The sequence below is a fragment of the Pseudophryne corroboree genome, chromosome 1, assembly GCF_028390025.1.
Source record: "Pseudophryne corroboree isolate aPseCor3 chromosome 1, aPseCor3.hap2, whole genome shotgun sequence".
Classification (NCBI taxonomy): domain Eukaryota; kingdom Metazoa; phylum Chordata; class Amphibia; order Anura; family Myobatrachidae; genus Pseudophryne; species Pseudophryne corroboree.
In genome coordinates, this window is record NC_086444.1 from 762,215,102 (window position 1) to 762,241,660 (window position 26,559).

Below are 26,559 nucleotides of genomic sequence, written 5' to 3' on the forward strand. Positions count from 1 at the left end.
GGTCTATCACACCCAGTCCACAGCTGATTGGGCGAGAAACACCCTCCCACACAGGTTACATCCAATGGGAGGCTTTGCCCTTTGGATGCTGTGTGTTTCCAGAGCAGGATTAACAATGGGGCTGATGGAGCTGCAGCTCCAGGCCCACACCCTAAAATAGTCCCACTGCACCTGCAGCAACATACCCTCCAACAATTTACGTATATTCGGTACAAATTCGAAAAGGGGGCATGGCGACGGGTAAATGGGCGTGGCCATGCCCCTTTTCCTATACTTTCAATGGAAGTTTGGAGAGCCAGAAATCAGTACAGACCATAAAAAAAGGTACTGTACCTTCCAAAAAGGTACAGCTGTAGGATATGAAGCAAGTCTCTGCGCTGCAGATAAGAAAAAAAATATCCTTTTACTGTGGCATCCTATGTCCTGCTGCCAGTCCACATGCCCCCTCCGGCATCAACAATCCCCACTCTTGAGCCATGGCACAGGTGGAACAAAAGATGCTGCGGCCACCGACATAGATGTGTATGAAAGCGGTGCAGCGGAAGGCTTTCATAGCCCTCCCTGCGTCACGTACTCTCTGATCCCCAGAGCCTCCTCTGCACGTGATGTCACAGAAGTGCCTCCCCGCCACAGCCACGCCCAGATCCCCAGAGGCCCTTACTCCACAACACAGCACCTGGCCTGCCAGCCTGGAAGCCCCGAGATGGCTAATATAACGGTTAGAGTGGGTGATATCGCGGAGGGTAATGTCTGGATGCTGAATCAATGTAAAATTAAAATTCACACTGCAGAGTCACAGTGCTTTTATTATTTCTGTGAACCCAGTGGGTATGGCCTGTGGAGTAACAGTGCAGCACCAGTGTGAACCAATTAGGGGGAATGTAATAGGGTGTGAGAATCAGACAGTGAGATATTTTTTAAGAGTTCTCTTGTTTTTATAAAGTGGCAATTATTTACATTTTAAATCATCCTGTCTTTGCCATGTACATGATTGCCACTTTAAAAAAACATGAGAACTCTCACAAAATCTCTCACTTTATGCTTTTCACACCCTATTACATCCCCCCTAAGTGCCTTATTCAGATTTGTTAGCAAAGAACAAAGAAAAGAAAAACACACAACTGTGCAAAACTATGTTGCACTGCCTTTGGGGCAGTTGTATCATGTGCAGAGAGATTTAGATTTGGGTGGGTTATTTTGTTTCTGTACAGGGTAAATACTGGCTGCTTTATTTTTACACTGAAATTCAGATTTCAGTTTTAACACATTCCTCCCAAATCTAAATCTCTCTGCACATGTTTCATCTGCCCCACCTGCAGTGCAACCCGGTCTTGCCCATTTGTGTGTGTTTTTTTGCTTTGCCATCAAACCTTAATCACACCCTTAGATAATAGATGTAACTAAGTTCTTGCACTATAAAATATAATAAACAATGACTTGCTAACTGCCTGTACTGTAATCTAGCTCAGACAATGTTAAAAATACTAAGAAGGCTGAGAGGACTGAAGTGGACAAATACTTAAGCTCAGCACTGGAATGGATGGACACAGTTGACAGATAGGTCAGGTCAGCCATTGGAGGGGATGGACACTGTGGTCAAGATAGGTCAACTCAGCCACAGGATTGGATTGCCACAGTGGCCATAGATAGGTCAGGTCAACTCAGCCACTGGAGTGGATGGACACAGTGGACACAGATAGGTCAGGTCAGCTCAGAACTGGAGTGGATGGACACAGCATAGAGTCAGCCCAGACATTCAAAACATACAGCTCTCCAGCAGTCCTGCTATCAAATCCAAAACCCATGAGAGCCAATGCTGGGTTTACAACATTTTGCCTCAATTTGTAATCTGAGCAAGGCAGGAAAACATGAGCCTGGTGCTCAGATTTCCTTGAATCCCAGAAGTTTGGGTGGACTCGGTTCTCTGAGATATTTTGTATATGTGCTCTGAGTCCTTTTGGAGAAAATCACTTTAGTAATAATAATAATAATAATAATAATCTATTCAATAGGCAGCACAAGGAGACCTTACTGCAGTCTCACAGTTTACTTCCATACCTCAAAAGGTGGAGAGCCATGTGCATCGCAGAGGAGGAGAAGGAACATATACCTGCCATTGATATAAAAATGGATAATAGGATTCTCCATGGTAACTGAGCTACATAGAATGATGTGCTGGTTAAGAGACCTTACGCAAAGAGTGACATAGGAAATATTTTAATTTAATTTAAAGATTAGTTTAAATGTCCGCTGAAGAACCCCATATCCATTTTATAAGCTGATATAAAAGCTATGATATCTAAAACAAAAATCTTAGAAAATGCATCCCAGAGTCCAACATCATGTTATAGTGATCATCAAGAGGCTGTAATGACGAGGATACGAGAAGTGTTTGCTTAATACCAAACTCTGATTAAAATATAAAAAATGTTTTTGAAGTTAATAAAAAGTGAGCATCGGATTCTTAACAATAATGATTTACCCCATTCACACCTAAGAGTCTGTATAGCTCACATGCACTACTATACATTTTTTATATGTAATAAATGTTTAGTGTTTTCTAAGGAATTTCAGAACACATCAAATTAATTCACTGAGTACAGTAAAAGGTTCTTTCACTATTTCCTATAGTCAGATTTAAATACAAGAAGCAACTTTTAAGGTTGTACAGAATCCTCCAAGGATTAGAAAATTTATTAAAGATGGTATTACCAGAAAAGTTGATGCTTAGCCATATTGACTAACCATTCAATGGAGACACCAAAGGAAATTGTGAAACATGTCAGAATGGAAAGTACATATTACAAGGGAAGCAAGGGAAGACCGTTACATTAAACAAAGTAGGATTATGTACCAACACCTACAGTATAGATTAAATACAGCAATAACACATATATATATATATATATATATTAGGGATGAGCGGGTTCGGATCCCTGAGAACTGAACCCCCCCAAAGTTCACACGTCCCGAGCCCAGGTCCGAGCCCGGCTCGGAACGTCCCGCCAGAATCGGAAACCAGAACGAGGCAAAGCATCATCATCCCGCTGTCGGATTCTCACTGGATTTGGATCTCAAATAAACAGCCTCGCGTTGCCGCCATTTTCACTCTGGACATGGAGAGTGAGGGAGACAGACCTCTGTCTCTCTGTGGGTGGTGGCGAGGGGTGTGTGTGCTCTGTAGGGGTGCTGCTGCAGTCACTGTGGTTTATCTGTGCTGTGTTAGGGGTGAGGTCCAGGCTGTCCCTGCTGTCACTGGTGTTATTGCCAGGTGCTGCAGCTGTACATGTGTGTTGCTGAGCTGTCCTGGCAGTCACTGTGTTGTACATGGGGCAGAGGCACTGTGAAATATAGGGATTCTGATGTGTTAATAACATTACACTGGCCCTGTCTGCTATCAAAGTTTGGGTGCAGTTAAAAATTAAAAGCACACTGTTCCTGTATGCTGTGAAATATAGGGTTGCTGATGTCTTAATAACATTACACTGGCCGTGTATGTTGTATATATTTAGGGGTGCTGCTGCAGTTAAAATAACATTACACTGGTCTTGTATGCTGTGAAAATAAAGGGCCATTGTTCTGTGTGCTGTAATAATAAAGGGGAGCTGTCGTGTGAAATGGAGAACAACAATTTGGAGGAAAAAATAGTGGAAGATCAGGAACCACTTCCAGTTCCTAGTACTAGTGCTGAAGCTGCTGCTGCCACCAGTCATGACAATTCCAGCAACGTTGTCTGCTAAGGCCGATGCCCAATGTAATAGCGGGCGTGTAAAATCCAAGAAGCAAAAATTAATAATAAGAAAAAAAAGAAATGATCTGATGAGAAATGTAAAATTGGCAATATGCCATCACTACACGAAGTGGCAAGGAAAGGCCTTGGCCTTGGCCTATGTTCATAACTGGTGGCTCAGCTTCTCATGCTTAGCTTAGCCATCCAACAACCTCGTTGCACCTCATTTTTTTTGCATCATGTGCTGTTTGGGGCCTAGTTTTTAAATCTGCCATCGTGTCTGACACTGAGTGCCACTCCTAGATGGACCAGGTGTTTGTGTCGCACACTTGTGTCGCTTAGCAAAGTCATCCAGCTACCTAATTGCACCTCTTTCTTCTTCGCATAATGTGCTGTTAGGGGACAATTTTTTTAATCTGCCATCCTGTCTGCCACTGCAGTGCCACTCCTAGATGGGCCAGGTGTTTGTGCCGCACACTTGTGTCGCTTAGCTTAGCCATCCAGCTACCTCATTGCACCTCTTTTTATTCTTTGCATGTTGTGCTGTTTGGAGCCTATTTTTTAAATCTTCCATATTAATCTGATATCATGGTTGTCCCTTTCTGAACTATATTCAGCCTCTACTGTCCTTTTAGATCCAGGCCACTTCATGAAGTTGGCCAGATCCTATTAGTCCTAGGAAAGTAGCGTCATTGCGTGCAGCTTTGGAGAACAAACCAGTAACTGCTGTTAATGTTCGCCAGGGCATGCATGAGCAGAATGTTGGCAGCTTTTCCATACTTGGGTCCATATCTTCTATTACCTTAAATTATGATTTCAACTAGCAATTAGTGATTGCTTCCTTGGTTCAAATACAGTACATGCATACTGTATCTCACACTTGTGCCCAATATGCTGTACCCAAATCTATACTTCCTATTTGTTTACTCTTCTTCCTGCTGCTACTTATGGATTTCTGTGTACTAACCCAGCTATGTTTTCCTGGACTTCTGCATGTTGCTGCTTTGTGGATTTCTGTGTATTGACCTGGCTCTGTTAGCTGAACTTGTCTAATGTCTTATTCCCTCCTGCTCTAGCTTGACTAGCAGTGTACAAGACCATGAATTTATTTGGACTTGTTTTTCCTCCTACATATCTTCTCTGATCTGAGCTCCATTATACCAGACCATGGAGTACCTGACTGCAAGATTCATCATACTGCCTCCTCCATATTATTGATCGATACACCTTGTACTATTTCCTACAGTTGTCACTAACTACTGTACCTGTAGTCCTGATATTCAAGCCTTAATCCAGAATAATTTTGTGTGCATTCATGCTGGTCTAGACATCCTCTCAGACATTCCACTGTGTGTCAGAACTTGTTTTGAGATTGTTAGATGTGCACGCCTATTAAAATATAGGATATGGTCTGATTTTGAGCAGATCATAATAAAAAGCGATGGGGAGTGGCAGTGGGATGTCTGAGAGGATGTCTAGACCAGCACACATGTGCACAAATCAATTCTGGAATGAGGCTTGAATATCAAGACCCACAATGAGACAGTGTCAATGCGCTTGCACATACCGGTGGGATGGTACTATTTAAACCCAGTGGGAAGGCAAGTGCCCCACAACTTCTGAGGAGGCTGATGAACCCCTGTGGAGGTGGAGAAACACTAAGCACCCCTGTATCGGATATATGCACAAGCCGGCAACAGACCACGCAGTTTGAGAAAGAAAATAATCCTGATGAGCTATCTCCATAGGACGACCAAATTGGATCCATAAGGAGCCGGCAGATAAAAGGGCCCCTCAGGTGGAAGTGAGTGGGCATATGCCTGACAATTGCAGAAGCTGATGTTTTGAGTCCTGGCCAGGACCGAGCACTGCTGTGAAACTTTGGTACTTAATATTGCACAGTGCATATAGTTCATAGAATAATTTACAACATTCTATTCTGATTCTATCTATTGTTTATGCCCCAGTGGGCAATAATGGAGCAGCCTCACTGTGTATGATTTATATGGGACTGGCATCAATAGCATGATCCGAAAAGGGATTTTTGTGTCTTTTCCTATATCTTGTTTATAGTAGAGATGAGCGCCTGAAATTTTTCGGGTTTTGTGTTTTGGTTTTGGGTTCGGTTCCGCGGCCGTGTTTTGGGTTCGAACGCGTTTTGGCAAAACCTCACCGAATTTTTTTTGTCGGATTCGGGTGTGTTTTGGATTCGGGTGTTTTTTTCAAAAAACACTAAAAAACAGCTTAAATCATAGAATTTGGGGGTCATTTTGATCCCAAAGTATTATTAACCTCAAAAACCATAATTTACACTCATTTTCAGTCTATTCTGAATACCTCACACCTCACAATATTATTTTTAGTCCTAAAATTTGCACCGAGGTCGCTGTGTGAGTAAGATAAGCGACCCTAGTGGCCGACACAAACACCGGGCCCATCTAGGAGTGGCACTGCAGTGTCACGCAGGATGGCCCTTCCAAAAAACCCTCCCCAAACAGCACATGACGCAAAGAAAAAAAGAGGCGCAATGAGGTAGCTGTGTGAGTAAGATTAGCGACCCTAGTGGCCGACACAAACACCGGGCCCATCTAGGAGTGGCACTGCAGTGTCACGCAGGATGTCCCTTCCAAAAAACCCTCCCCAAACAGCACATGACGCAAAGAAAAAAAGAGGCGCAATGAGGTAGCTGTGTGAGTAAGATTAGCGACCCTAGTGGCCGACACAAACACCGGGCCCATCTAGGAGTGGCACTGCAGTGTCACGCAGGATGTCCCTTCCAAAAAACCCTCCCCAAACAGCACATGACGCAAAGAAAAAAAGAGGCGCAATGAGGTAGCTGTGTGAGTAAGATTAGCGACCCTAGTGGCCGACACAAACACCGGGCCCATCTAGGAGTGGCACTGCAGTGTCACGCAGGATGGCCCTTCCAAAAAACCCTCCCCAAACAGCACATGACGCAAAGAAAAAAAGAGGCGCAATGAGGTAGCTGTGTGAGTAAGATTAGCGACCCTAGTGGCCGACACAAACACCGGGCCCATCTAGGAGTGGCACTGCAGTGTCACGCAGGATGTCCCTTCCAAAAAACCCTCCCCAAACAGCACATGACGCAAAGAAAAAAAGAGGCGCAATGAGGTAGCTGTGTGAGTAAGATTAGCGACCCTAGTGGCCGACACAAACACCGGGCCCATCTAGGAGTGGCACTGCAGTGTCACGCAGGATGTCCCTTCCAAAAAACCCTCCCCAAACAGCACATGACGCAAAGAAAAAAAGAGGCGCAATGAGGTAGCTGACTGTGTGAGTAAGATTAGCGACCCTAGTGGCCGACACAAACACCGGGCCCATCTAGGAGTGGCACTGCAGTGTCACGCAGGATGTCCCTTCCAAAAAACCCTCCCCAATCAGCACATGATGCAAAGAAAAAGAAAAGAAAAAAGAGGTGCAAGATGGAATTGTCCTTGGGCCCTCCCACCCACCCTTATGTTGTATAAACAAAACAGGACATGCACACTTTAACCAACCCATCATTTCAGTGACAGGGTCTGCCACACGACTGTGACTGATATGACGGGTTGGTTTGGACCCCCCCCAAAAAAGAAGCAATTAATCTCTCCTTGCACAAACTGGCTCTACAGAGGCAAGATGTCCACCTCATCTTCACCCTCCGATATATCACCGTGTACATCCCCCTCCTCACAGATTATCAATTCGTCCCCACTGGAATCCACCATCTCAGCTCCCTGTGTACTTTGTGGAGGCAATTGCTGCTGGTCAATGTCTCCGCGGAGGAATTGATTATAATTCATTTTAATGAACATCATCTTCTCCACATTTTCTGGATGTAACCTCGTACGCCGATTGCTGACAAGGTGAGCGGCGGCACTAAACACTCTTTCGGAGTACACACTTGTGGGAGGGCAACTTAGGTAGAATAAAGCCAGTTTGTGCAAGGGCCTCCAAATTGCCTCTTTTTCCTGCCAGTATAAGTACGGACTGTGTGACGTGCCTACTTGGATGCGGTCACTCATATAATCCTCCACCATTCTATCAATGTTGAGAGAATCATATGCAGTGACAGTAGACGACATGTCCGTAATCGTTGTCAGGTCCTTCAGTCCGGACCAGATGTCAGCATCAGCAGTCGCTCCAGACTGCCCTGCATCACCGCCAGCGGGTGGGCTCGGAATTCTGAGCCTTTTCCTCGCACCCCCAGTTGCGGGAGAATGTGAAGGAGGAGATGTTGACAGGTCGCGTTCCGCTTGACTTGACAATTTTGTCACCAGCAGGTCTTTCAACCCCAGCAGACTTGTGTCTGCCGGAAAGAGAGATCCAAGGTAGGCTTTAAATCTAGGATCGAGCACGGTGGCCAAAATGTAGTGCTCTGATTTCAACAGATTGACCACCCGTGAATCCTTGTTAAGCGAATTAAGGGCTGCATCCACAAGTCCCACATGCCTAGCGGAATCGCTCCCTTTTAGCTCCTTCTTCAATGCCTCCAGCTTCTTCTGCAAAAGCCTGATGAGGGGAATGACCTGACTCAGGCTGGCAGTGTCTGAACTGACTTCACGTGTGGCAAGTTCAAAGGGCATCAGAACCTTGCACAACGTTGAAATCATTCTCCACTGCACTTGAGACAGGTGCATTCCACCTCCTATATCGTGCTCAATTGTATAGGCTTGAATGGCCTTTTGCTGCTCCTCCAACCTCTGAAGCATATAGAGGGTTGAATTCCACCTCGTTACCACTTCTTGCTTCAGATGATGGCAGGGCAGGTTCAGTAGTTTTTGGTGGTGCTCCAGTCTTCTGTACGTGGTGCCTGTACGCCGAAAGTGTCCCGCAATTCTTCTGGCCACCGACAGCATCTCTTGCACGCCCCTGTCGTTTTTTAAAAAATTCTGCACCACCAAATTCAAGGTATGTGCAAAACATGGGACGTGCTGGAATTTGCCCATATTTAATGCACACACAATATTGCTGGCGTTGTCCGATGCCACAAATCCACAGGAGAGTCCAATTGGGGTAAGCCATTCCGCGATGATCTTCCTCAGTTGCCGTAAGAGGTTTTCAGCTGTGTGCGTATTCTGGAAAGCGGTGATACAAAGCGTAGCCTGCCTAGGAAAGAGTTGGCGTTTGCGAGATGCTGCTACTGGTGCCGCCGCTGCTGTTCTTGCGGCGGGAGTCCATACATCTACCCAGTGGGCTGTCACAGTCATATAGTCCTGACCCTGCCCTGCTCCACTTGTCCACATGTCCGTGGTTAAGTGGACATTGGGTACAACTGCATTTTTTAGGACACTGGTGAGTCTTTTTCTGACGTCCGTGTACATTCTCGGTATCGCCTGCCTAGAGAAGTGGACCCTAGATGGTATTTGGTAACGGGGGCACACTGCCTCAATAAATTGTCTAGTTCCCTGTGAACTAACGGCGGATACCGGACGCACGTCTAACACCAACATAGTTGTCAAGGCCTCAGTTATCCGCTTTGCAGTAGGATGACTGCTGTGATATTTCATCTTCCTCGCAAAGGACTGTTGAACAGTCAATTGCTTACTGGAAGTAGTACAAGTGGGCTTACGACTTCCCCTCTGGGATGACCATCGACTCCCAGCGGCAACAACAGCAGCGCCAGCAGCAGTAGGCGTTACACGCAAGGATGCATCGGAGGAATCCCAGGCAGGAGAGGACTCGTCAGAATTGCCAGTGACATGGCCTGCAGGACTATTGGCATTCCTGGGGAAGGAGGAAATTGACACTGAGGGAGTTGGTGGGGTGGTTTGCGTGAGCTTGGTTACAAGAGGAAGGGATTTACTGGTCAGTGGACTGCTTCCGCTGTCACCCAAAGTTTTTGAACTTGTCACTGACTTATTATGAATGCGCTGCAGGTGACGTATAAGGGAGGATGTTCCGAGGTGGTTAACGTCCTTACCCCTACTTATTACAGCTTGACAAAGGGAACACACGGCTTGACACCTGTTGTCCGCATTTCTGGTGAAATACCTCCACACCGAAGAGCTGATTTTTTTGGTATTTTCACCTGGCATGTCAACGGCCATATTCCTCCCACGGACAACAGGTGTCTCCCCGGGTGCCTGACTTAAACAAACCACCTCACCATCAGAATCCTCCTGGTCAATTTCCTCCCCAGCGCCAGCAACACCCATATCCTCCTCATCCTGGTGTACTTCAACACTGACATCTTCAATCTGACTATCAGGAACTGGACTGCGGGTGCTCCTTCCAGCACTTGCAGGGGGCGTGCAAATGGTGGAAGGCGCATGCTCTTCACGTCCAGTGTTGGGAAGGTCAGGCATCGCAACCGACACAATTGGACTCTCCTTGTGGATTTGGGATTTCGAAGAATGCACAGTTCTTTGCTGTGCTGCTTTTGCCAGCTTGAGTCTTTTCATTTTTCTAGCGAGAGGCTGAGTGCTTCCATCCTCATGTGAAGCTGAACCACTAGCCATGAACATAGGCCAGGGCCTCAGCCGTTCCTTGCCACTCCGTGTGGTAAATGGCATATTGGCAAGTTTACGCTTCTCCTCCGACAATTTTATTTTAGGTTTTGGAGTCCTTTTTTTTCTGATATTTGGTGTTTTGGATTTGACATGCTCTGTACTATGACATTGGGCATCGGCCTTGGCAGATGACGTTGCTGGCATTTCATCGTCTCGGCCATGACTAGTGGCAGCAGCATCAGCACGAGGTGGAAGTGGATCTTGATCTTTCCCTAATTTTGGAACCTCAACATTTTTGTTCTCCATATTTTAATAGGCACAACTAAAAGGCACCTCAGGTAAACAATGGAGATGGATACTAGTATACAATTATGGACTGCCTGCCGACTGCAGACACAGAGGTAGCCACAGCCGTGAACTACCGTACTGTACTGTGTCTGCAGCTAATATAGACTGGTTGATAAAGAGAAGATGTCTATGTAACTATGTATGTATAAAGAAGACTGAAAAAAATCCACGGTTAGGTGGTATACAATTATGGACGGACTGCCTGCCGAGTGCAGACACAGAGGTAGCCACAGCCGTGAACTACCGTACTGTACTGTGTCTGCAGCTAATATAGACTGGTTGATAAAGAGAAGATGTCTATGTAACTATGTATGTATAAAGAAGAATGAAAAAAAACCACGGTTAGGTGGTATACAATTATGGACGGACTGCCTGCCGAGTGCAGACACAGAGGTAGCCACAGCCGTGAACTACCGTACTGTACTGTGTCTGCAGCTAATATAGACTGGTTGATAAAGAGAAGATGTCTATGTAACTATGTATGTATAAAGAAGAATGAAAAAAATCCACGGTTAGGTGGTATTACAATTATGGACGGACTGCCTGCCGAGTGCAGAGACACAGAGGTAGCCACAGCCGTGAACTACCGTACTGTGTCTGCTGCGACTGGATGATAAATGATATAAAAAATATATATATATCACTACTGCAGCCGGACAGGTATATATTATATATTATATAATGACGGACCTGCTGGACACTGTCTGTCAGCAGAATGAGTTTTATTTTTATAGAATAAAAAATAAAAAAACACACAAGTGAAGTCACACGACGAGTGTTTAACTTTTTCAGGCAATCACAATATAAGTATACTACTAACTATACTGGTGGTCAGTGTGGTCAGGTCACTGGTCAGTCACACTGGCAGTGGCACTCCTGCAGCAAAAGTGTGCACTGTTTAATTTTAATATAATATGTACTCCTGGCTCCTGCTATAACCTATAACTGGCACTGCAGTAGTGCTCCCCAGTCTCCCCCACAATTATAAGCTGTGTGAGCTGAGCAGTCAGACAGATATATAATATATATAGATGATGCAGCACACTGGCCTGAGCCTGAGCAGTGCACACAGATATGGTATGTGACTGACTGAGTCACTGTGTGTATCGCTTTTTTCAGGCAGAGAACGGATATATTAAATAAACTGCACTGTGTGTCTGGTGGTCACTCACTATATAATATATTATGTACTCCTGGCTCCTGCTATAACCTATAACTGGCACTGCAGTAGTGCTCCCCAGTCTCCCCCACAATTATAAGCTGTGTGAGCTGAGCAGTCAGACAGATATATATAATATTATATATAGATAATAGATGATGCAGCACACTGGCCTGAGCCTGAGCAGTGCACACAGATATGGTATGTGACTGACTGAGTCACTGTGTGTATCGCTTTTTTCAGGCAGAGAACGGATATATTAAATAAACTGCACTGTGTGTCTGGTGGTCACTCACTATATAATATATTATGTACTCCTGGCTCCTGCTATAACCTATAACTGGCACTGCAGTAGTGCTCCCCAGTCTCCCCCACAATTATAAGCTGTGTGAGCTGAGCAGTCAGACAGATATATATAATATTATATATAGATAATAGATGATGCAGCACACTGGCCTGAGCCTGAGCAGTGCACACAGATATGGTATGTGACTGACTGAGTCACTGTGTGTATCGCTTTTTTCAGGCAGAGAACGGATATATTAAATAAACTGCACTGTGTGTCTGGTGGTCACTCACTATATAATATATTATGTACTCCTGGCTCCTGCTATAACCTATAACTGGCACTGCAGTAGTGCTCCCCAGTCTCCCCCACAATTATAAGCTGTGTGAGCTGAGCAGTCAGACAGATATATATAATATTATATATAGATAATAGATGATGCAGCACACTGGCCTGAGCCTGAGCAGTGCACACAGATATGGTATGTGACTGACTGAGTCACTGTGTGTATCGCTTTTTTCAGGCAGAGAACGGATATATTAAATAAACTGCACTGTGTGTCTGGTGGTCACTCACTATATAATATATTATGTACTCCTGGCTCCTGCTATAACCTATAACTGGCACTGCAGTAGTGCTCCCCAGTCTCCCCCACAATTATAAGCTGTGTGAGCTGAGCAGTCAGACAGATATATATAATATTATATATAGATAATAGATGATGCAGCACACTGGCCTGAGCCTGAGCAGTGCACACAGATATGGTATGTGACTGAGTCACTGTGTGCTGTGTATCGCTTTTTTCAGGCAGAGAACGGATTATAAAGTAAACTGCACTGTCCTCACTAGTAAACTCTCTCCACTCAGTCTCTACACTTCTACAGTAACAGTACTCCTCCTAGTCAGCTCCAGTAAATCTCTCTCAGTCTCTTATAATCTAAATGGAGAGGACGCCAGCCACGTCCTCTCCCTATCAATCTCAATGCACGTGTGAAAATGGCGGCGACGCGCGGCTCCTTATATAGAATCCGAGTCTCGCGATAGAATCCGAGCCTCGCGAGAATCCGACAGCGTCATGATGACGTTCGGGCGCGCTCGGTTAACCGAGCAAGGCGGGAAGATCCGAGTCGCTCGGACCCGTGAAAAAAAACATGAAGTTCTGGCGGGTTCGGATTCAGAGAAACCGAACCCGCTCATCTCTAGTTTATAGCACAATTTTATAATTTTTTGTTTTATTAATATGTACCAAAAAGTACAAATATACTTATACCCTTATCTCCCATCAGCAGGGATGTACTAAAAGGATTATCACAGAAAGGGATGATAAGGATTATTGCCTGCAGTTCACCTCCGAGACACTAGATGACAGAATTTTTTACTAAATTTAAAGATTTATAAAATAAATAAAATTATTTAACATCAAATTATATGTCAGTCAGACCCCCTAATTGACTTATAATATCCTTATCATTTGCAGTCAGAAGTGCATTATTCCATATTTATTTTATAGTATAGTATATGTACATATATCATTGCATAAGGTGTAATAGTACACATTAGTAATAAATTCAGTTTTCCTAGTGGGGAGATGGATATATGCACTGGCGTAACTACTGCCCCTGCAGACCCCGCCATGGCGTGGGGGCGACGCCACTTTCAGCGACTAGCTTTGGCTGTCAGCTAGGCTGACAGACAGAGTGTCCAGCCAATTACACAGAGGTGAGGGAGGAGCGGTTTATAGGGTGGGCGGTTTTATTTATATATCTGTGACTGAGGAGGGAGGGTCAGGTCAGCTGTGTACACCCCCTGGCCCCTGCACGTGGGAAGATCGAGTGAGGAGAGGCTGGCGAGTCGCGACGCTGAGTGTTTGTGCAGGGTCCTCCGAGTCCCTCTGCTGCCGGAGGGTCTGGAAGCAGTGGAGGCCGGGCTAGCCAGGAGTTCATTGCCGCCCACGGCTGCTGCCATCCATTGCCGCCCGCCAGCTCGAGACAATTGGTAAGTGCGCGGCTGCGTGCGGCTGTCACTGCGGCCTGTCTGGGCCGCCCCGCCGCGCCGCCTGGGAAGACATCGCCGTCACTACCGGCTGCCTGCCCTTTATTGTTGCCCGCCCGCTGTCCTAGTAAGTGATAGTCGATCCGTCCCGCTGCCCCGCGCCGCTTGGGAAGCCTCCCGTCCGCCTGCCCAGTGTGGTACTGTTCTGTGCATTATAGAAATAGTTATTAATTATTGTACATATTTTGCATTTCCATCAATGGTGCAGTGAATGTTGTAATTCTGGTGCTTATGGTTTTTCTATGACACTTGGAAAGGTCCATAAGCAAAAAAAAAGTGAAATACTGTACTATATCCATCAAGTTTGGCATTGCATTAAATCAGTAGGTACAAGACACTGTCCTGTGCAGACTAGTGCAATGTGTATAATAACGTGCTCTACCAGGCGCATTGTGTATAATAACGTGTTCTACCTAGTGCAATGTGTATTATAACGTGCTCTACCTGGCGCATTGTGTATAATAACGTGTTCTACTTGGCGCAATGTGTATGAAAATGTGCTCTACCAGGCGCATTGTGTATAATAACGTGTTCGACCTGGCGCAATGTGGCTGATAACGTGCTCTACCTGGCGCAATGTGTATGATAACGTGTTCTACCTGGCGCAATGTGTATGATAACGTGCTCTACCTAGTGCAATGTGTATAATAATGTGTTCTACTTGGCGCAATGTGTATGAAAATGTGCTCTACCAGGCGCATTGTGTATAATAACGTGTTCTACCTGGCGCAATGTGGCTGATAACGTGCTCTACCAGGCGCATTGTGTATAATAACGTGTTCTACCTGACGCAATGTGTATGATAACTTGCTCTACCTAGCGGCAATGTGTATGATAACTTGCTCTACCTAGCGGCAATGTGTATGATAACATGCTCTACCTGATGCAATGTGTATGATAACTTGCTCCACCTAGCGGCAATGTGTATGATAACATGCTCTACCTGGCGCAATGTGTATGATAACGTGCTCTACCTGGCGCAGTGTGTATAACGTGTTCTACCTGGCGCACTGTGTATGATAACGTGCTCTACCTAGCGGCAATGTGTATGATAACGTGCTGTACCTGGTGCAAAGTCTATGACGTGCTGTACCTGGTGCAAAGTGCATGACGTGCTGTACCTGGTGCAAAGTGTATGACGTGCTGTACCTGGAGCAAAGTGTATGACGTGATCTACCTGGATCAGTGTGCATAGGAGGTTCTACCTGGTGCAATGTGTATAAGCGCCACTACTGTGTGGTGTAATGTGAATTGACACTATTATGTGGTCACGCCCCTTCCCTATGAAGCCATGCCCCTAAAATTTTGCGGCACGCCTGCGGCGCGCACTACCTGTTCTTTCAGGTCTCAGTGGTCTAACACCAATTCACTTTCTGCCTAAGGGCACCAAAATGTCTAGTTACAGCTCTGGTGCAGGGTGTCCTGCCTGCATGCTACACAGCCCAGCAGCATTGTCACCCCATCCCACCCATCTTGCAACACTTTTGTAGTGTCCAAACAAGATTAAAATTAATAAGAACCTTCATTCCGATGGGACCCAGAAAAAGACCGGTAGGACCCCAATTTTTAAAAGTGAAGGGTCCCTGGGACCCACTTTTTTTTTGGCTCAGCGCGATCACTGATTGTGTGTGGAATAATGTCTAAGGGCCATTGCAGTATGTGGAATAATGTATACTGGGCATTACTATAAGGAGGAAAAATGACAAATAATGTAAGGGGCATGAATCAGGATTATTTTTCTTTCCTGTGGTGGCTAACGTCTGGGCGTGCAGGTTGCAAAACTGGGGTATAAGGTAGTCTTTTCCTGCAATGCCACGCCCTCCACGCAAAGCCACGCCCATTTCGACAAAGCCACACACCCTTTTTTGCCAGCACGCGCCTGCGGCGCACACATTTTTCTACCTTTGCTAGTGCCAATTACGGGGTGTATGGGGGGGGGGCGACGAAGGATTTTTTGGCTTGGGGGAGAAAAATTTCTAGTTACGCCACTGGATATATGTTTTCTATTTACATGGATGATCACGTTTTAAGCATAGTTATATATACCTGGGACTATTTTCTATACGTTTCCAGTAGGAAGATGGCTATATCTTTTTTTTTTTTTATTTACGTGGGATGATCACATTTTGAGTGCAGATATGTATACCTGGGAATGTTTTCTATGTGTTTCCAGTGGGAAGATGGCTATTACTTTTTTATATATGATGGAAATAAAGCATATATACATATGCGTCCTCAAGTAAGTATCCTTCTCACTGGACATACTCATTATTTAAACATAACATAGAGACATAGAATTTGATGGCAGATAAGAACCATTTGGCCACTCTAGTCTGCCCATGTACATACACACACTTATACACAAGGGTTAATTTTGTTTCATCCTGCAGGACTCCAGCAGCTCCGATCACTGATACCTGGGTGTTGATGAGTATAATCACTGGTGGCGGGGGGAACTGGTCATCATGGCAGGGAGGGGGGTGCCGGTGGGGTTGGTATACTTTGTTATGCGGAGGAAACTGGACTACCCAGAGGAATCAAAATTAACCCTAACATGAAAGTGTGTCTATGTCATACTTGCCTACACTCCTGGAATGGCCAGGAGGCTCCTGAAAATCATGTGACCCTCCCGGTCCCCCGGAAGAGCAGACAAGTCTCCCAATTTTTACAGTCCCCCCTGTTTGGCCGTCCACTTAGTGAGTAAAGTGGGCGGTCTGGACAGTCGAAGATGCAATTCTTGCTGAATGGAGTCATCATAGCCACGCCCCCTGCTGTATCGACATTACAGAGTGAGGGCATGGCTTAAATGATGCCCCACGATAGCCACACCCTGTTCCAATTCCATTCTGCCTCTGATCCACCCCATTCCGCCTCTGCCCTTCAGCACATCATGGCCCTGCAATGCCCACCTGCTGAGCCAACCTGGCTGCTCTCTCCCGGAAATAGCAGCCAGGAAGTCAGCAAGTTTGGTGTATGTACATGAGCAGACTACATTGGCCGAGTGGTTCTTATTTGCCATCAAATTCTATGTCTCTATGCAGGGCTTGTGCTAGGGTGTTCGACACCCCCTGCAATCTATAAATTTGCACCTTCCCATACTTTACAAAGGGACAGCACATGTTGAAAAAAGGGGTGTGGCCTCACAAGAGAGGGACATGGCCACACAATGGTACCACCATTTTAAATTACACCACACTGTAACACAATCTTATTCACATTACACCTCACGTACTAGTGCCACTTATACATATTGTTAAGCGGCACTACTATATGAGGTGTAATGTGAATAAGATTGTGCTACTGTGTGGTGTAATTTGAAATGGTGGTACTATTGGCCCTCATTCCGAGTTGTTCGCTCGTTATTTTCCTTCGCATCGGTGCGATTTTCCACTAACTGCGCATGCGCAATGTTCGCACTGCGGCTGCATCAAGTAAATTTGCTAAGAAGTTAAACTCATTAGGTTCACCCACACATTCACATACATACACGCAAACAGATAGACACATATACTTTCTAACTCACTCTCCCTCCACTAACCATCTGGCTGGCCAGATCTGCAGTTTGTCCTGCTATGCAGCCTGTTCCCATTTAGCTCTACCCCCTCAACCCTGTGAAGCTCCACTCCCTTTTCTGCAAAACACTGCCACTGTCAAGTGGGGGAGGACGCTTCAAGCTGCCTTTCAACAGTGTGACAGGCGCAGCAGCCAACAGCAGAAGGGGAGACAGGTGCCACAGCAGGGATGCAAAGCAGGTAAAGCACCTCTCCAACCTGGCACCTTCCCTGCTTTGCATCCCCTTACTGATTAAAGTAGCACCAGGCCTGCTTCTAAGTTATGTTTAAGTAATGAGTATATCCAGTAATAAAAATACTTACTTTATAATGCATATGTATATATATATATTTATATATATATATATATAAAAGAAAGGGGGGGAGGGGGAATAGCGACCAATGGTGTCTTAAAAACTCACAATAAAAGGTATAGAATATAAGAACAATTTATTCACATAAAATAGGGTATTCACATAAAATTTGTTGCATAAAAATAACAGGTCTCTTTAAAAAATGGGATAAAAACAATTTACACAGTTCTACGTATATTACCAGTTAAAAGAACAAATAAAAGAATTATAACTTAACTGGATGTAGGTCACTGTCAGGTTGCCCAACGCGTTTCGTCACACAGACTTCATCAAGGGGTATTTAACAGAGTGGGACCATGCCTCTATTTATACCAGTGGTAATCTAGTGGTAATTATGACATCACTTCCTGTTTGTACAGGATGTTTGCAGTACAGGCTGTGATTTAACTAATTTCTAGTCTTATATACTCTGAACAGGTATTAATATATAGTGCAATGTATATTATATAATCTTAAAGTAGGTTTGGAGCATGAAACGGATAGAAACAGTCGTTTTTATGAAGTGCTGGCGGCTTCTCCGCCACACTTCCGGTATTCGGGCGTCGCGTCACTTCCGCCCCACTTCCGGAGCCCCGACCGCGCATGCGTCCGCGGCTTCAGCAGCACAAGTTCTTCCTAGAGGCCAGTAGTATTTGCAAAGAGAGCTCCATCGGCGGCCATCTTTATGTGGTTAATTCTCATAGTGATTTCATGCGGCGGCCATGTTAACGGAGTTCACAGTTAAGGACATTCTCATATTGATCCTCCGTGAACCATGTAAATAGAGAAGCAAAAACGATGATAAGTGATTGTAAAGGAATGTGTTCATCATATTAACAGTTCCTAAAGTAATTCATCATATCACTGGGTATATATACTTAGTAAAGTGCATTAGTGTGCTGATTAAAATATATAAATAAATATATTGAATCCGGATATATATTCTTAATAAAGTGCTAATTTAAATAGACATATAAATATATAAATAAATAAATATATAATTATTAAGGTAGTTAATGTATACAGTACAGACAGTGTTACTTAGAGGTGTGAAGTACTAAACAAGGCTAGGGATAAGTTCATATATGTGCAATTGCAACATTGACTAGCTCATGTAGGCTTTTAATATGTAGTTTTTTATTTACAGTACCTGATATTCCCAGATGGTCTCCCTAGTCTGGTACTGATCAGGCCCGACACTGCTTCGCTTCCAAGATCGGGCGAGGTTGGGCATTTCCAGTGTGGTTTGACTGTAATAATTACTTACCATACATGTGTCATATTGCAAATTAGGAAGTGGTAGTGGAGGGGTTGGGGTGGTTTGGGGGTGGGGGGGGGGGGGGGGGGAGGTGGAGCAAAGGGAAACAACACTGGTGGAGAAAACGGCCGTGAACATATGTCTATAAATAATTGGAACAAGTGATTACAGTGAGGTATAGATGAAGAGGGTTGGATTCCAACCGTAATGATGGCACCATCGGGTTCACAGGAATGGAGCAATTTCGTAATAGTCATTGAACCCCTTCGGGTGGAGTGTCTGCAATTTGAAGATCCAGAACATCTCTCTGCGTGAAAGTTTATTCGCCAAGTCTCCACCTCTTTCACCCAGCTTTACTAATTCAATAGCCTTAAAGGTTAAGGCCTCCGGGTTGGAGTTGTGTGCCACCTTGAAATGTTTGGATACAGCGTGATTCTCCATTTGATTCTTTATGTTGCGGATATGTTCCTGAATCCTTATTTTCAGTGGTCTCTTCGTCTTTCCTACGTACTGCTTACCACACTCGCATTCCAAGAGATAAATGACTGATTGGGTATTACAGTTAATGAAGTCTTTGATTTTGTACACTTCTTTCTTCTCTATGTCTGTGAACGTTTTTCTGACTGGATGGAGGTACCTGCAGATATTACATCGGCCGCATTTAAAAGATCCAGTGCATTTTGGTAACCGCGTGTTTTCTTCAGATTCCTTCCGTAGCATGCTTGGTGCTAAGACATCCTTAAGGTTCTTGGATTTTCTGAAGATTATCTCGGGGCGGGGAGGCAGAAATTCTTTGAGGACTGGGTCCATTAATAGGATGCCCCAGTGTTTGTTAAATGAGTCTTTGATGGATTTCTCATGGCGACTGTATGTTGTAATGAATGAAACGGAATCTTTTTTCTTTTCCTTAGGTTTGTATTCAAGTAATGTTGTTCTCTCTAGTGCTTTTGCTTTAGAAGCTGCTTCTTCCAAAATGTTAGCAGGGTATTCTTTATCCTCAAATCTATTTTTGTATTTCTCAATTTGTGTTTCGCATTCTTCCTGGTTACTGCAGTTTCTCTTTATTCTGTTGAATTGGGAGAAGGGGATATTATTTTTCCATTTCTTTAGATGACTACTTTTATAGTGAAGGTAACTATTTGTGTCGACCGGCTTGATGAAGTTCTTGGTTTCAATCCTTCCATCCTTCCCCTCTAAGATCAGATCGAGGAATTCAATGGATTCTTCCTCGATTTTCGATGTAAAAATAAGATTAAAATCATTCTTACTCAGGAAGTCCATGAATTTGTAAAACCTTTCTTCTGTGCCATCCCAGATGATTAAAATGTCGTCTATGTAACGACGGTAAAAAATCAGATGGTTCTTAAAATCATGATTGCCGTAAATACTACTGGCCTCTAGGAAGAACTTGTGCTGCTGAAGCCGCGGACGCATGCGCGGTCGGGGCTCCGGAAGTGGGGCGGAAGTGACGCGACGCCCGAATACCGGAAGTGTGGCGGAGAAGCCGCCAGCACTTCATAAAAACGACTGTTTCTATCCGTTTCATGCTCCAAACCTACTTTAAGATTATATAATATACATTGCACTATATATTAATACCTGTTCAGAGTATATAAGACTAGAAATTAGTTAAATCACAGCCTGTACTGCAAACATCCTGTACAAACAGGAAGTGATGTCATAATTACCACTAGATTACCACTGGTATAAATAGAGGCATGGTCCCACTCTGTTAAATACCCCTTGATGAAGTCTGTGTGACGAAACGCGTTGGACAACCTGACAGTGACCTACATCCAGTTAAGTTATAATTCTTTTATTTGTTCTTTTAACTGGTAATATACGTAGAACTGTGTAAATTGTTTTTATCCCATTTTTTAAAGAGACCTGTTATTTTTATGCAACAAATTTTATGTGAATACCCTATTTTATGTGAATAAATTGTTCTTATATTCTATACCTTTTATTGTGAGTTTTTAAGACACCATTGGTCGCTATTCCCCCTCCCCCCCTTTCTTTTAAATCCTTGTACATTGCAGGGAATTACCATCCTTGTATAGGGGCCAGCTGACACCCTTTTGAATTTTTAGGGAGTGTCTATTTTTAACTTCACATGTTTTATATTTTCTATTTTAATAATTGTTAAACACAAGTGGCGCAATAACTCCCCCATTTCCGTTTTACTTCTGGTAACCTTTTATTGCGGCCTGGTGTTATTACAATATTAATTTAAAAATGTGGAGAAACTCAGATCGGGCAACCAAACGACAAAATTGGTGCCAAAAAATATTTAATGAAAAAGAACAATCCAATGAAACCTCCCCACCATGTAATTTGGATGATCTTTTTTGGGGTATTGAAAGACTCCTCACCAAAGAAGTGAAAACATGGTGGGACATTAAAGGTTTAGAACACTATATCACGGTGAACAGAATACCTAGGGGGCTTAGACTTCTAAAGCAACCCACATTCGGCAACCTTGATGCAGCCTTTTTAGAAAAATGGGATAAAACATTACACAACTGTTCCATTGACCTAATGAAACTTTTGGTTGAGGAAAAAAAGAACTCCCTCCTAGAATTGGAAAAGAATATCAAGTGCAAAGAAACAGAACTTGAACCATTTAAAGACAAAGAGGACTACAAAATTAATGAAAAGGTTCTTAATAGGAAAATGGAACACATTGAAGAAGAGGTCACAAAGAATAAGGAGAAAAAATTTCTCAGGGACAAAACAGACTATGAACAGGGAAAAGTAAAACATTGGAGCAGGTTTGGAACCATAAATCAACAATCTAATCAAACAGACAGACAGTACTGGAAAACTGTACCAGTTAAAGGGAAACCGTCACGCAATCAAGAAATAAACACACCATCTCCTACCCTAAGGATGCAGAACAGATTCGCAACACTACAAAGAATAAACTCCAATAGCGATCAGACTTTTTTGGCCCAAAGAACAGGAACAAGACCAAAAGAAGCCCCAAGAAACTCCCTGAAGGAAGACATACGCTTGGCATCACCTCTGAAAAGAAGATATACAGAAGAAGAGGAAGACGGGGCGGTAGGAGGGAGAGAAAACAAGAAAAGAACATTAAATTGATGGACATAAAGGAAAAAGGAATCTTTAATCTCTCAAAACATACATTGTCACAACCGGAAATATCCTTACTCAACAAAGGCCTCACTTTCGCACCCACGGGAGGTCTCAACAAATTTGAAACTTTTATCGATCTAAATAAATTCATCAGAAAACTAACATTAAAAAGACATTTTTTAAGGAAAGAGGATGCTGTTATCAGTAACTATGAAAATCAATCCAAGTCAGGTCTAAAACCAACCTCGAAATTTTATCCGTTAGAGTCAAAAGGTAGTAATGTGAATATCTTCTATGAAATGGTAAAAAAGGATCTATGTGAAACCAACCTGGACACAATTAAAGAGAGGAACATCACTAACCGTGAAAAAGAAGCTCTTAAGAAACTACAGAAGAACCAAGAAATTGTGATAAAACAAGCTGACAAAGGGGGGGGTTTGGTCATCATGGACCGCCAAAAATACATCAACGAGGCACAGAGACTACTTGAAGATGAGACATCATACACCAAATTATCTAGTGACCCCAAAAATACTTTTGTTGATGAATTGAGAATACTTTTGGTGCGCGGTCTACGCACAGACGTTATTACCAAGGAAGAGTTCCAATTTCTGATGAAAACGGACCCCATTACCCCTATCTTCTATTTTCTGCCTAAAATTCACAAAAATCTGGAAAACCCGCCCGGAAGACCTATTGTGGCGGGTATTGATTCACTTACTTCCAATTTATCAGAATATATAGATGTCTTCCTCAAACCTTATGTCAAAGAACTACCATCATACCTGAAGGATACTACCGCTGTGTTGAACTCTATAAAAGACCATGAATGGAAAAACACATTTAAGTGGGCAACAATAGATGTTCAGTCGCTTTACACCTGCATTAACCACGAAAAAGGAGTACTTGCATGTAGAGATTTCATGGAAACTGATACCTCACTAACAACGATTCACAAAGATTTTATCTGTGATGTTATGTTTTTTATTCTGCAACACAACTATTTTAAATTTTTAGATCACTTTTATCTGCAGCGATGTGGGACCGCTATGGGGACGATTTTTGCACCGAGTTTCGCCAATCTTTTTATGGGCAGTTGGGAGAAGAATTTTATTTACGGCAATCATGATTTTAAGAACCATCTGATTTTTTACCGTCGTTACATAGACGACATTTTAATCATCTGGGATGGCACAGAAGAAAGGTTTTACAAATTCATGGACTTCCTGAGTAAGAATGATTTTAATCTTATTTTTACATCGAAAATCGAGGAAGAATCCATTGAATTCCTCGATCTGATCTTAGAGGGGAAGGATGGAAGGATTGAAACCAAGAACTTCATCAAGCCGGTCGACACAAATAGTTACCTTCACTATAAAAGTAGTCATCTAAAGAAATGGAAAAATAATATCCCCTTCTCCCAATTCAACAGAATAAAGAGAAACTGCAGTAACCAGGAAGAATGCGAAACACAAATTGAGAAATACAAAAATAGATTTGAGGATAAAGAATACCCTGCTAACATTTTGGAAGAAGCAGCTTCTAAAGCAAAAGCACTAGAGAGAACAACATTACTTGAATACAAACCTAAGGAAAAGAAAAAAGATTCCGTTTCATTCATTACAACATACAGTCGCCATGAGAAATCCATCAAAGACTCATTTAACAAACACTGGGGCATCCTATTAATGGACCCAGTCCTCAAAGAATTTCTGCCTCCCCGCCCCGAGATAATCTTCAGAAAATCCAAGAACCTTAAGGATGTCTTAGCACCAAGCATGCTACGGAAGGAATCTGAAGAAAACACGCGGTTACCAAAATGCACTGGATCTTTTAAATGCGGCCGATGTAATATCTGCAGGTACCTCCATCCAGTCAGAAAAACGTTCACAGACATAGAGAAGAAAGAAGTGTACAAAATCAAAGACTTCATTAACTGTAATACCCAATCAGTCATTTATCTCTTGGAATGCGAGTGTGGTAAGCAGTACGTAGGAAAGACGAAGAGACCACTGAAAATAAGGATTCAGGAACATATCCGCAACATAAAGAATCAAATGGAGAATCACGCTGTATCCAAACATTTCAAGGTGGCACACAACTCCAACCCGGAGGCCTTAACCTTTAAGGCTATTGAATTAGTAAAGCTGGGTGAAAGAGGTGGAGACTTGGCGAATAAACTTTCACGCAGAGAGATGTTCTGGATCTTCAAATTGCAGACACTCCACCCGAAGGGGTTCAATGACTATTACGAAATTGCTCCATTCCTGTGAACCCGATGGTGCCATCATTACGGTTGGAATCCAACCCTCTTCATCTATACCTCACTGTAATCACTTGTTCCAATTATTTATAGACATATGTTCACGGCCGTTTTCTCCACCAGTGTTGTTTCCCTTTGCTCCACCTCCCCCCCCCCCCCCACCCCCAAACCACCCCAACCCCTCCACTACCACTTCCTAATTTGCAATATGACACATGTATGGTAAGTAATTATTACAGTCAAACCACACTGGAAATGCCCAACCTCGCCCGATCTTGGAAGCGAAGCAGTGTCGGGCCTGATCAGTACCAGACTAGGGAGACCATCTGGGAATATCAGGTACTGTAAATAAAAAACTACATATTAAAAGCCTACATGAGCTAGTCAATGTTGCAATTGCACATATATGAACTTATCCCTAGCCTTGTTTAGTACTTCACACCTCTAAGTAACACTGTCTGTACTGTATACATTAACTACCTTAATAATTATATATTTATTTATTTATATATTTATATGTCTATTTAAATTAGCACTTTATTAAGAATATATATCCGGATTCAATATATTTATTTATATATTTTAATCAGCACACTAATGCACTTTACTAAGTATATATACCCAGTGATATGATGAATTACTTTAGGAACTGTTAATATGATGAACACATTCCTTTACAATCACTTATCATCGTTTTTGCTTCTCTATTTACATGGTTCACGGAGGATCAATATGAGAATGTCCTTAACTGTGAACTCCGTTAACATGGCCGCCGCATGAAATCACTATGAGAATTAACCACATAAAGATGGCCGCCGATGGAGCTCTCTTTGCAAATACTACTGGCCTCTAGGAAGAACTTGTGCTGCTGAAGCCGCGGACGCATGCGCGGTCGGGGCTCCGGAAGTGGGGCGGAAGTGACGCGACGCCCGAATACCGGAAGTGTGGCGGAGAAGCCGCCAGCACTTCATAAAAACGACTGTTTCTATCCGTTTCATGCTCCAAACCTACTTTAAGATTATATAATATACATTGCACTATATATTAATACCTGTTCAGAGTATATAAGACTAGAAATTAGTTAAATCACAGCCTGTACTGCAAACATCCTGTACAAACAGGAAGTGATGTCATAATTACCACTAGATTACCACTGGTATAAATAGAGGCATGGTCCCACTCTGTTAAATACCCCTTGATGAAGTCTGTGTGACGAAACGCGTTGGGCAACCTGACAGTGACCTACATCCAGTTAAGTTATAATTCTTTTATTTGTTCTTTTAACTGGTAATATACGTAGAACTGTGTAAATTGTTTTTATCCCATTTTTTAAAGAGACCTGTTATTTTTATGCAACAAATTTTATGTGAATACCCTATTTTATGTGAATAAATTGTTCTTATATTCTATACCTTTTATTGTGAGTTTTTAAGACACCATTGGTCGCTATTCCCCCTCCCCCCCTTTCTTTTAAATCCTTGTACATTGCAGGGAATTACCATCCTTGTATAGGGGCCAGCTGACACCCTTTTGAATTTTTAGGGAGTGTCTATTTTTAACTTCACATGTTTTATATTTTCTATTTTAATAATTGTTAAACACAAGTGGCGCAATAACTCCCCCATTTCCATATATATATATATATATATTATATATATATATATATATATATATATATATATACTGTATATATATATATATATATATATATATATGCTTTAATGCCATCATATATATAAAAAAGATATAACCATCTTCCCACTGGAAGCACATAGAAAACCGTCCCAGGTATACATACATGCACTTAAAACGTGATCGTCTCACGTTAATAAAAATATATAGCCATCTTCCCACTGGAAACACATAGAAAACAATCTCTGGTATAGATATCTGCTCTTAAAACGTGATCATCCCACATAAATAAAAAAATATAGCCATCTTCTAACTGGAAACGCATAGAAAACAGTACCAAGTATAAATATCTGCACTTAAAATGTGATCATCCCACGTA

The 26,559-nt window shown here is 43.1% G+C and overlaps 2 pseudogenes; one reads left to right on the plus strand and one right to left on the minus strand.

Moving 5' to 3' along the window:
* Window positions 1–19,069: 19,069 nt before the first annotated feature.
* LOC134948124 (5S ribosomal RNA) lies at window positions 19,070–19,189 on the minus strand (annotated as a pseudogene).
* A 5,590-nt stretch (window positions 19,190–24,779) lies between these two features.
* On the plus strand, window positions 24,780–24,899 carry LOC134948126 (5S ribosomal RNA; annotated as a pseudogene).
* The last annotated feature ends 1,660 nt before the right edge of the window (window positions 24,900–26,559 follow it).